Source organism: Myotis lucifugus, unplaced genomic scaffold (assembly GCF_000147115.1).
Source record: "Myotis lucifugus unplaced genomic scaffold, Myoluc2.0 scaffold_503, whole genome shotgun sequence".
Classification (NCBI taxonomy): Eukaryota; Metazoa; Chordata; class Mammalia; order Chiroptera; family Vespertilionidae; genus Myotis; species Myotis lucifugus.
In genome coordinates this window covers 73,846-86,481 of record NW_005871551.1, presented here as the reverse complement: position 1 = coordinate 86,481, position 12,636 = coordinate 73,846, and the positions used below count along the sequence as shown (strand labels likewise).

General features: G+C 38.9%; 1 pseudogene; it reads right to left on the bottom strand.

The window, feature by feature from the left end:
• Positions 1-479: 479 nt before the first annotated feature.
• On the bottom strand, positions 480-948 carry LOC106694538 (annotated as a pseudogene).
• Between the last annotated feature and the right edge of the window lie 11,688 nt (positions 949-12,636).

Below are 12,636 nucleotides of genomic sequence, written 5' to 3'. Positions count from 1 at the left end.
TCCCATGACCTTTTTTATTATAAATACAGGTATCAAAACCATCCTGAACATATTTTTTATATTATTGGTAGTCAGCACTCACACCACTTCAAACATTAAAACAATTTGAGACAATATTCATTGTACCTACTACTTTAGACAATTTAAATTGAAGCTCTTTCACTGAGCAAGGAGAAAGCCTGCCATTTCTCTTTTTCCTTCTTGAGATTTTTACTTTTTAGTAAAAATCACCATACTTCCGTCTTGTAAACCTGAATTCTGTTTTGAATATTCCAGGTTCTATGTTTAAATGACAATGCCTTAAAAAAATTATGCTGCATATTTTCTCCTGTTACCTGAAAACATAATGTGTATACATATATTCAATATATTCTTACAAATGTCCAGGTCATGTTTACCAGCTGGCATTCTTTCACTTAATGTGTGGGTATTTTGCATTGTGATATTTAATCAAGACATTAACATGAGTAGGAGATTGTTGATTTAAGACAAGTTTGAGATCCACTAAAATTAATTGTTGTATGTTTGTTCTCCTGGCAGCTGTGGAAGCTTCATATTTCCTTTGGACATCATTAGACCTCTTAGTTCTTGAAGTACAACTTGAACGCTATATGAATTTTGCCATTTTGCTAATACTGATATGTTCCATGCATCTACCATTCCACTGGAATTATTTATTCCATGCATGTTAATTTTGGTTACAAATCTAACTGATGGAGGAGCTTCTGGGTATTTAGGTCCACATTCTACTGTCAGGCTATATATTCTGTTTTCATAATTTAGCCTTAGAGGCCCAATAATCATGCCTGTCCACCTTGTAAGTGTCATATCTTCATCATCTTCAAAGCCTCAGCTAACTGTACCATCGCCTACTCCTTTTTGTCTTTCTTCAAGTTCTTCCAACAAGCAAAAATTACGAGGAACTTTAACTCCTGTGGATACTGCCATCTTCTGCACTCAGACGCCAAAAATTTTAATTTTAATGAAATCCAGCTTATCTATTATTTCTCTTGTGGATCAATATTTTTCTAAAAGGACATTTCCAAGGTCATCTTGGTTTTCTCCTATGTTGTCTCCTAGGAGTTTTATAGTTTTGTGCGTTATGTTGAGGTCTATGAGTTCATTTTGAGTTCATTTTTGTGAAGGATGTAAGGTCTGTATTAGATTCATTTTTCTTCATGTGGATGTCCAGGTGTTCCAGCACCATTTGTTGAACAGGCTGTATTGTCTCCATTGTATTGCCTTTGCTTCTTGTCAAAGATTAGTTGACTATATGCATGTGGGCCTATTTCTGAGCTTTCTACGTTGTTCCTTGGATCTAGTAGTGTGCCTTTGCCAGTGCCACCCTATCTCGATTACTGTAGGCTTATAGTAAGTCTTGAAGCAGCGTAGCATAAGTCCTCCAACTTTGTTCTTCTCCTTCAATATTGTGTTGGCTATTCTGGGTCTTTTACCTCTCTGTATAAATGTTAGATTTGGTTTGTTGATATCTACAAGATAATTGCGGAGGCTTTGGTTGGGACTGCAATAAATCTGTAGATTGACTTGGAGGGAACTGACAAACTGAAAATACTGAGTCTTCCTATTCATGAATATGAATTCTGTCTCCATTTATTTAGTTCTTCTTTGGTTTCAATCACCAGAGTTGTGTTGTTCCCTCAAATAGATCTTCTATGTATTTTGTTAGATTTATACCTATTTCATTGTTCAGGTACTATTGTGAATGGTATTGTGTGTTTTTTAAAATCTGATCCCATTTGTCATTGCTGGTATACAGAAGAACAATTTACTTCTTCTTTTTTTTTAATCTTCACCCGAGGATATTTTTCCCATTGATTTTTAGAGATAGTGGAAGGGTGGGGGAGAGACACAGAGAGAGAGACATTAATGTGAGAGAGAGACATCAATTCATTGCCTCACACACACACTCTGACCTAGGGCTGGGGATCCAGTTTGCAAACCAGGTATGAGCCCTTGACTGGAATCAAACCCTTGACCCTTCAGTCCTCAGGTTAATGCTCTATCCACTGAGCCAAACCGGCTAGGGCTACTTTTATATTTTAAAATTGTAGCTTGTAAACATGCTATAACCACTTATTAGCTCTAGAACTTTTAGTGGGTTTTGTCAATTCTTTGGATTTTCTACATAAATGATCTTGTCATCTGCAAACAAAGACAGTGTGGAAAAGCAGTGGTGAGAGGGGACATCCTTCTTGAGGACCTGATCTTAGTGGAAAGCTTTGAGTTTCTCACTATTATGTCTGATGTCAGCTGTGGGGTTTTTGTAGATTTTCTTTTTTTTTTGAATCCTCACCTGAAGGATTTGTTTTGATGATGGAGAGAGAGAGAGAGAGAGAGAGAGAGAGAGAGAGAGAGAGAGAGAGAGAGAGAATGAGAAATACCTATCAGTTGCCTCCCATACACACCCACAGCAGATATCAAAACCACAACCTAGGTATGTGCCCTGACCCAGAATCGAACTGGCAGACTTTCAGTGCACGGGATGATGCTCCAACCAACTGAGCCTCTCCAGCCAGTGCTGTAGATATTCTCCGTAAGTCAAGGAAGTTCCCCTCTATTCCTAGTTTACTAAGATTTTTATCATGCATGGGTGTTGGATTTGGGCAAATACCTTTTCTGCATCTATTGGTATGATAGTGTGATTTATTTCCATTTTTAGCCTACTGGTGGGATGGATCACTTTAATTGATTTTTAAATGATGAACCAGCCTCTCTTGCATACCTGGGATAAATCCCACTGGGACATGGTGTATAATTCTTTTTATACATCATTGGGTTCAATGTGCTAATATTTTGTTGAAGATTTTTGCATCTATGTTCATGAGAGATACATTGGTCTGTAGTTTTTTGTAGTGTCTTTGATTTTGCTATTAGAGTAATGTTGGCATTGTAGAATGAATTTGGAAGTATTTCCTCTTCTTCTGTCCTCTGAAATGGACTTTAGAGAATCAGTATAATTTATTTCTTAAAGGTTTAGTAGGATTTGCCAGTGAACCTATCTCAGGCTATTGTTTTCTGATTCGGAGAGTTGTTAATTATTGATTCAGTAATGATTAAAAAATTATTGATACAGTGTGGGCAAAAGTAGGTTTATAGTTGTTCATATGGGAATACAATAACTAATAAATAATAATACAAGAATAAACTCTGTTTCATGTACTCACAACTATAAACCTACTTTTGCCCAACCATATATATAGATCTATTTAGATAGTCTGCTTCTTTTTGTGTGTGTTTTGGTAGATTATATCTTTCAGGGAATTGACCCATTTCATCTAGGTTATCAAATTTCTAGGCATAGAGTTCATACGATGCCTTTATTATTCCTTTAGTGTCCATAGGTCTGTAGTGATGGCCCCTCTTTCATTTCTGGTATTAGTAACTTGTGTCCTCTCTTTTTCTTAGTCAGCCTGGCTAAAAGCTTATCAATTTTATCAATCTTTTCAAAGAATCAGCATTGGTTTCATGATTATCTCTAATGATTTCCTATTCTCATTTTTACTAATATCTACTCACATTTTAAAAATATTTTTATTTTAATTTATTTTTATATATTTTTATTGATTTCAGAGTGGAAGGGAGAGGGAGAGAGAGATAGAAACATCAATGATGAGAGAGAATCATTGATCGGCTGCCTTCTGCATGCCCCCCTGGGGATAGAGCCCACAACCCGGGCATGTGCCCTTGACCAGAATCAAACCCAGGACCCCTCAGTCCACAGGTCTATGCTCTATCCACTGAGCCAAACCAGTCAGGGCTCTACTCACATTTTTATTATTTTCTTTGTTACTTTAATTTCCTTTTCTTTTTCTCTAATGTGGAAGCTAAAATGATGGATTTTAGATCTTTCTTTTTAATATATGCATTCAGTGCTGTAAATTTCCCAGTGAGCTCTGCTTTTGCTGCATCCCAGAAATTTTGATAAGTTGTTTTCATTTTCATGTATTCAAAATATTATAAATTTTTCTTGCAATTTCTTCTTAGACCTATGTGTCATTTAGAAGTGTGTTGTTTAGGCCCTGGCCAGGTGGCTCAGTTGGTTAGAACATCAGCCAAATATGCCAAGCTTGTGGGTTTAATCCCCAGGCAAGGCACATATAACAATCAACTGATGAATGCATAAATAAGTGGAATAACAAATCAATGTTTCTCTCTCTTCTCTCCCTCTCAAAATCAATCAATAATTTGTTGTTGTTGTTAATCATCACCTGAGGATATTTTTTCTATTGCTTTTCAGAGAGAGTGGAAGGGAGAGATGGCGTGGTGGACGAGGGGAGAGAAAGAGAGAGAGAGAAACATCCATGTGAGAGAGACACATAAATGGTTGCCTCCCGCACATACCCTGACTGGGGTCCGGGAGGGAACCCACAACTCAGGTACATGCCCTTGACCAGAAATCGAATCCATGACCCTTTGATACTTAGGCTGACACTCTAACCACTGAGCACCAGGGCAAAAAAATTTTTTTAATGTGTGTTGTTTAATCTCTATTGGGATTTCCCCATTATCTTTCTGTTTTTGTTTTTGTTTGTTTTTTATTTCTAGTATCATTCCATTGGGTTCTGAGAGAAGACAATGTATGGTTTTTATTCTTTTAAACTTGTGAAGATGTGTTTTATGATCCTGAAAGTGGCCTATATTAGTGTTTCATGTGAGCTTGGGAAGAATGTGTATTCCTCTGTCATTGGGTGATATAGTCTATACATGTCAACTGTAGCCAGGTGACTGATGGTGTTCTTAAGTTCATCTATGTCCTTCCTGATTTTCTGCTTGCTGATACAGGAGTGTTGAAGTCTCCAACTATGACAGTAGATTCATGTATTTCTCTTTGCACTTCTACCAGTTTTTTTCTCACATAGTTTGACACTCTGTTATGAGGTAGGTGCATATACATTAAGGACTGTTACATCTTCTTGGAAAATTGACCCTTTTATCATTATTTAATGCCCTTCTTTGTCCCTGGTAACTTTCTTTACTTTGAAGTCTGCTCTGTCTGAATGGAATATAGCTCCTCCTATTCTCTTTTGATTAGTGTTAAGGTGGTATATTCTTCTCCATCCATTTACTCTTACCCTATGTGTGTCTTTATATTTAAAATGGGCTTCTTGTGCAGCCAGTGTGGCTTAGTGATTGAGCATTGACCTATGAACCAGGAGTTTACAGTTTGATTTCCAGTCAGGGCACATGCCTGTATTGCAAGCTCAATTGCAGGCTCATCATTGATGTTTCCCTCTCTCCCTCTCCCTTTCTCTCTCTGAAATCAATAAAATATATATATATATATATAGAGAGAGAGAGAGATTTTAAGAATGAATAAAGTGGGTTTCTTGTAGGCAATGTATAGCTAGGTCTTTTTTATTCACTCTGACAATATCTGTTTTTTTAATTGTTGTACTTCAACCATTGGTTTTCAAAGTGATTTTTTATATAGTTGGGTTAATATTTACTACATTTCAGCCCTAGCCAGTTTGGCTCAGTGGATAGAGAGTCGGCCTGCAGACTGAAGGGTCCTGGGTTTGATTCCAGTCAAGGGCACATAGCTTGGTTGCAGGCTCCTGGCCCTGGATGGGGTGCACGTGGAAGGCAGCCATTCAATGCGTCTCCATCATTTCGATGTTTCTCTCTCTCTATCTCTTTCCCTCTTCCTTCCACTCGCTCTAAAAATCAATGGAAAATATCCTCAGGTGAGGATATCCTATATAATAAAAGGCTAATATGCAAATTGCCCCTTGGGAGTTTGACTGACCGGGAGTTTGACCACTCGCTATGATGTGTACTGACCACCAGGGGGCGGCATGGAATGAAGGAAGGCCCCAGCCGGCATCCAGGGGAAGGAAGGCCCTGATCAGCCCTGATCGCTGGTCAGGCCTAGGGACCCTACCCGTGCAAGAATTCCGTGCACTAGGCCTCTAGTATATGTGTGTGTGTGTGTGTGTGTGTGTGTGTATATATATTTTATATATATATATTTTAATATATTTATTACTTTTTTACTAGTTGCCCTTGTTCTTTGTTCCTATTTTTTTCTTTCACTCTTTCTGCCTTTTTTTGATTTAATTGCGCTTTTTATATGATTCATTTTCTTCTTTCTTGGCATCATCAATTCTTTTTTGATTATTTTTAGTAGTTATCCTAGAGTTTGCCCTAACACTTATAACTAATCCAAATCCACTTTCAAATAACATTATACCACTTCACAAGTAGTGCAATAAGAGATTATTCCTAATTTCTTCCTTCCATCCCTTATAATGCTGCTGTCATTCATTTCATTTATGCATAATCATACATGAGCATGTGTATATACATTAGCATGTACACCCAAACACGTTGTTATTACTGCTTTGAACAAAATGTCTGTTAGATCTATTAAGAATATGAAAAATAAAATTTTTACTTTATCTTCACTATCTTGCTTCACTGCGCTTCCTTACTTTATATAGACCTGAGTTTCTGACCTACATTATTATCCTTCTCTATAAAGAGCTCCATTTAACATTTCTTGCAATGCAAGTTTATTGGCAACAAATTTCCTCAATTTGTATTTGTCCAAGAAAGTCTCTGCTTCTCCTTCACTTTTGAAAAATAACATCACAGTTACAGAATTGTAGATTGGTGGGGTATCTCAACACTTTAAATATTTTGCTTCACTCTCTTTTTTCCCCCATTTATTTTTATTGATTTTTAGAAAGAGAAACATTGATGTGAAAGCAAAACATCCATTAGCTGCCTCCTGCATGCTCCCCACCGGGGATCAGCCAGCAACCCAGGCATGTGCCCTGACTGTGAATTGAACCAACAGCCTTTTGGTGCGCAGATCAACACCCAACCAAATCACACTGGCCAGGACTCATTAGTTTCTTAATCTTACTTATTGGGATTTTGGTTGGTTGGTATATTTTTGTGCTATAGAAGTTTAATATTCATAAATCTTTTTCCATATGGTGTCTGATTTTAGTGTCATAGTTGGAAAGGCACTTGCCAAACCCCTAATTCTCTCAGTTACCAATATTTTATTCGAACTCTTTTGTGGTTTCTTTTTTCCTTCTTTAAATTCTTGCCCATATAGGATACATATTGGGGAAAGGAATGTGATAGAGATCTGGTCTATATCTGGCATTTCTGGGTCCTACATGACCAGCATGTCTTCTCTGGTCTTCTGGTATGAACCCCTCTTTCCCTTGGGGCACCCTCTTACTGTGGTCTCAGGGGGATGAGCCCATCTACCACCCATACTTGACCCATGTCTAACCAATCAGATTACTCTATTCCTCTGACTACAGTGATTGGTTCAGAAAGGGCATGTGATCTAAGTTGGACCAATCAGAATCCTTCCCAAAATTTTTTTCTATCATATGATTAGGATGGAACCACTTTCTTTAGCTGGAGTTGTTATGTGATCTGTGTGCTTGGCTAAAGGAGGCCACCATACTCACATTGGAGACAGCTTATTGGTAAGATGGAGAGAGAGATGGAGATCTGATGACATCACTTGAGAGCCTGGATCCAGCTCTCCTACCCACTGGACTTTTGAATTACTTTAACCAATACATTTCCTTTAAAAAAAAATTAGTTTCCATTGAATTTCTGTCACTTGCAATCAAATAATCCTGATGGATACATGGACTAATTTTTTCATCAGATACTAAGCCAGGGACTATCTATTGCTTTGCCCAGAAAAAGAACATTCCTCCCTCCTTGCAACACCCCCTCCCCACCCATCCCCAATTGTTCTGGGAAAGTTTTTTCTTCTGTTCCAGACTTGTGGTGTATATAGAAGCTGTCATTTTCTAGGCCCCACCTGCCCAGTCACCATTGATTGGCCCAGGAATGGCTCCTGATTCAAGTCTGGCCTAACTTCCTTTCTTAAGATTCTCCCTCCCACCCCCACCTCAAAGAACTGGGAGATGAGATAGAATCCATTAAAATAATGCATTACTTTCTGGGAGAAGAGGAATACATTCATATTGTTTAATATCCTGTGAAAATCTCTACAAGGAACTCTTGAAAATCAACAAGAAAATTATAGGACTCCTAATAGAAAAAAAAAGAACAAGCACTTTCTAGAAGAGGGAAATTAAAAGACCAACAAGCATATGAAGAGATACTTAAACTTATTAGAAATCAGAGAACTACAATTTAGAACAATAACAGCTATCATTTCACACCTACTTGACTGGCAAAACTTAAAGAGCTGGTTGTTACCAAGCATTGGCAGGATGTGGGGATATAGGCACCTTCCCATGTGCTTGCAGCAGGGACTGGAGCAGCCAACTGGAGAGTGAGCTGCCTCTCCTTAGTGAAATTAACTACATGCCGTCTTGCCCAGAAACTCCGCTCCTGGGCATGCGTCCGAAGCAGTGGTCACATGGGCCTGTGGAGGACATGTCAGGTATGCCCATCACACCACTGGTTGGGGCAGCAGGGAGCTGAAGGCAACTGGGGGGTCAGTGCTAGTCATTAGCTCTTTCTCTTTCCATAGTCACATGGTGGCTGTGAACTTAAAGTTAGGTGGAACCATGTGACATACTTTGGCCATCAAAGGTTTATATAATTATCAACTGGGCAGTATTTGTGTGTTTTTTTAAAATTTTAAAATATATATTTTATTGATTTCAGAAAGGAAAGGAGAGGGAGAGAAAGATAGAAACATCAATGATGAGAGAAAATCATGGATTGGCTGCCGCCTACATGCCCCCTACTGGGGATTGAGCTCGCAACCCGGGCATGTGCCCTTGACCAGAATTGAACCCGGGATCCTTCAGTCCACAGGCCAGTGCTCTACCCACTGAGCCAAACCGGCTAGGGCTGGGCAGTATTTGTTACTGCAGTGTAATCCACTCTCTCTGACTGACCCAGCAGCCACATGTAGACGCTGGAAGCAATGAACTAGGCATGTACACAGCCTTATGAATAAATCTTAAAAAACATTGCTGGGTTGGGGGGAAAACGGATTGAGATCTATAGCATAATACCATTATGTCAATTAAAAATCATGTGCCCTATACTTTTTTCACATTTTCCAAGTTCATGTACACAAAACAGGATACACATGAAGCATATGGGTGCTGCTGCCGATGGTGGACTAGACAACATACTTAACTCTCTTCTCCTGACGTCCAGCTGGGGGGAAAGGTTCGCCCCTTGAATCTCCTTCCATAATACCTGTTCACTGTGCATCCTGTTAGGGGGTTAAGCATATGTAAACAAATGTGTATACCCCCCGCTCCACACACACACACACACACACACACACACACACACACACACAGCCTTTCAAACAGAAGCACACCAAAGGATACACCGTTTGTTTGTTGCTTGTTTCTCAGGCCATTTTCGATGGTGAAGTTGAGAGATCCGAGGCATGGGACATGATCTTCCCCATTTTCTTAAGATATGTTACATTGAGTTTCAGTTACACATAACCAAATGAATCCTGACCAGTGCATTCAAATGCCACTTCATTGGCTTATTACATTTCCATATACTTGGAGCTGTTTCTGGAATTCCTGTTTTGTTTAATGTTCTATTTATAAAACGTTTCAACCTTAATTTTCAGAATTTCATTTCCTGTTCTTTTATATGATGGTTTGTTCTTTCAGGTGAACGATAACATAATTTTGCCACATTAAAAAAGTCAGGGTGGCCCGGGTAGCATGGCTCAGTGCTTTAGTATTGAACTATGAACCAGGAAGTCATGGTCCGATTCCTGGTCAGGGCACATGCCCGAGTTGTGGGCTTAATTCCCAATGTGGGGCATGCAGGAGGCAGCTGATCAATGATTCTGTCTCATCATTACTGTTTCTCTCTCTCTCCTCTCTGAAATCAATTTTAAAAATCTGTTTTTTAAAATCAGGGTGGTCTGAGGTTGCATTAAACTTAGAGGTTAGAGCCCTGGCTGGTTTGCTTCAGTGGTTAGGCAGTGGTTCTCAACCTTCCTAATGCCCCGACCCTTTAATACAGTTCCTCATGTTGTGGTGACCCCCAATTTCATTGTTACAAATTGAACATAATTAAAGCATAGTGATTAATCACAAAAACAATATGTAATTATATATGTGTTTTCCGATGGTCTTAGTCCACCCCGGTGAAAGGGTTGTTCGACCCCCAAAGGGGTCTCGACCCACAGGTTGAGAACCGCTGGGTTAGAGCGTCAGCCTGTGGACCAAAGGGTTGATTCCAGTCATGGGCCCATACCTCAGTTGCGTATTCAATCTCCAGCCCCAATTGGGGCTCGTGTGGGAGGCAACCAATTGATGTGTCTCTCTCATGTCTATATTTCTGTCTCTCTCCTCTTTTTCTCTCTCCCCATCCCTCCTCCCTTCCATTCTCTCTAAAAATCAATGGAAAAAATATCTTCACTCATCAGGTGAGGATTTAAGAAAATAAAAAATTTAGAGGTTAGAGAGAATTGACAACTTTAACATGGAGGTTTCCTAACCGGGAACAAACTCTATACTGTTTTCCACAATGGCTGATTTTTCATTTATTCAAATTATCTTTTATCTATTTCAGTGTTCAATCTAATAAATTTCTGTGCTTTTCTTGTCAGGTTTATTCTTTTTTTTTAATTCAAACATTATTGTGAAAGTATTACATATGTCCCTCTTTTCCCCCCATTGATCCCTTCTAGCCCTCCCCCACACTCCACCTCAGGCCTTCACCACCGTATTGTCTGTGTCCATGGGTTATGCATTATATACTTTGGATATTAACTCAAAGGTCTTTGGTGAATCTCTTCCCACTGACCCACCTTCCCCCACCTTCTCTCTGAGATTCCACAGTCTATTTCATGCTTCTATGTCTCTGGATCTATTTTGTTCCTCAGTTTATTTTGTTACTTAGATTAGACATATGAGTGAGATCATGTGATATTTTCTTTCCCTGACTGGCTTATTTCACTTAGTATGATATTCTGCAGGTCCCTCCATGCTGTCTCAAAGAGTAAGTGAGCTTTCTTTTTTACTGCTGTATAGTATTCCATGGAGCAAATGTATCACAGCTTTTTATCCATTCATCTACTGATGGGCACGTGGGCTGTTTCCAGATCTTAGCTATTATAAATTGTGCTGCTATAAACATAGGGCTGGCATGCATTTCTTTCTGATTGGGTGTTTTTGGGTTTCTTAGGATATATTCCTAGAAGTGGGATCACTGGGTCAAATGGCAGTTCCATATTTAATTTTTGGAGGAAACTCCATACTGTTTTCCATAATGACTGAAGCAGTCTGTATTCCCACCAGCAGTGTGCTAGGGTTGCCTTTTTTCCACATCTTCCTCTGCCTTGTCATTTATTGATTTGTTGATGGTAGCCATTCTGACAGGTGTGAGATGATACCTCATTGTCATTTTAATTTGTACATCTATGATGATCAGTGACTTTGAACATTTTTTCATATGTCTCTTGGCTTTTTATATGTCCACTTTGAAGAAGTATCTATTTAGGTCTTCTGCCCACTTTTAAATTGGACTGTCTATCTTTTGTTAAGTTTTGTGAGTTCCTTATATACTTTGGATATTAACTCATTATCAGATGTATCATTGCCAAATATGTTCTCCCATAGAGTGGGCTCTCTTTTCATTTTGTTGATGGTTTCTTTGACTATGCAGAAGCTTTCTATTTTGATGTAGTCCCATTTGTTTTTGTCCTTAGTTTCCTTTGCCCTAGGACCATGGTCGGCAAACCGTGGCTCGCGAGCCACATGTGGCTCTTTGGCCCCTTGAGTGTGGCTCTTTCCACAAAATACCACGTTGTGAGCGTGCACGTACAGTGCGATTGAAACTTTGTGGCCCATGTGCAGAAGTCGGTATTTTGTGGAAGAGCCGGTATTTTGTGGAAAAGCCACACTCAAGGGGCCAAAGAGCCGCATGTGGCTTGTGAGCCATGGTTTGCCGAGCCGCAGTCTGTGGGCCACTGCCCTAGGAGATGTATCCATAAACATATTGCTGCAAGATATGTCTGAGATTTTGCTGCCTATGGTTTCCTCTATGGGTATTTATTCTAGATCTGTGAAATATGCTGTTGATATTTTAATGGGGATTGCATTGAATCTGTAGATTGCCATGGGTAATATGGACATTTTAATGATTTGGTTCTACCAATCCATGAACATGGTATATTCTTCCATTTGTTCATATATTCTTCTATCTTTTTTTTTTTTTTTAACATCCTGTAGTTTTCCGAGTACAGGTCTTTTGCCTCCTTGGTTAAGTTTATTCCTAACTATTTTAATTTTTTGTTGCAGTAGTAAATGGGATTGCTTGTTTAGCTTCTCTTTCTGTGAATTCATTATTGGTGTACGAAAAAAGCCATTAATTTTTCGGTTTTTATTTTATATCCTGCTACATTGCCAAATTCATTTATTAAATCTAATAGTTTTTTGGTGGAGTCTTTAGGGTTTTCTATGCACAATATCATGTCATCAGTGAATAATAAGAGCTTTACTTCCTCCTTTACAATTTGGATGCCTTTTATTTCTCCCGGACTGATCACTGTGGCTAGGACTTCCAGTACAATGTTGAATAAGAGTGATGAAAGTGGACATCCCTGTCTTGTTCCTGTTCTTAGAGGAAATGGTTTTAGTTTTTGCCCATTGAGTTTTATGTTCGCTGTAGGTT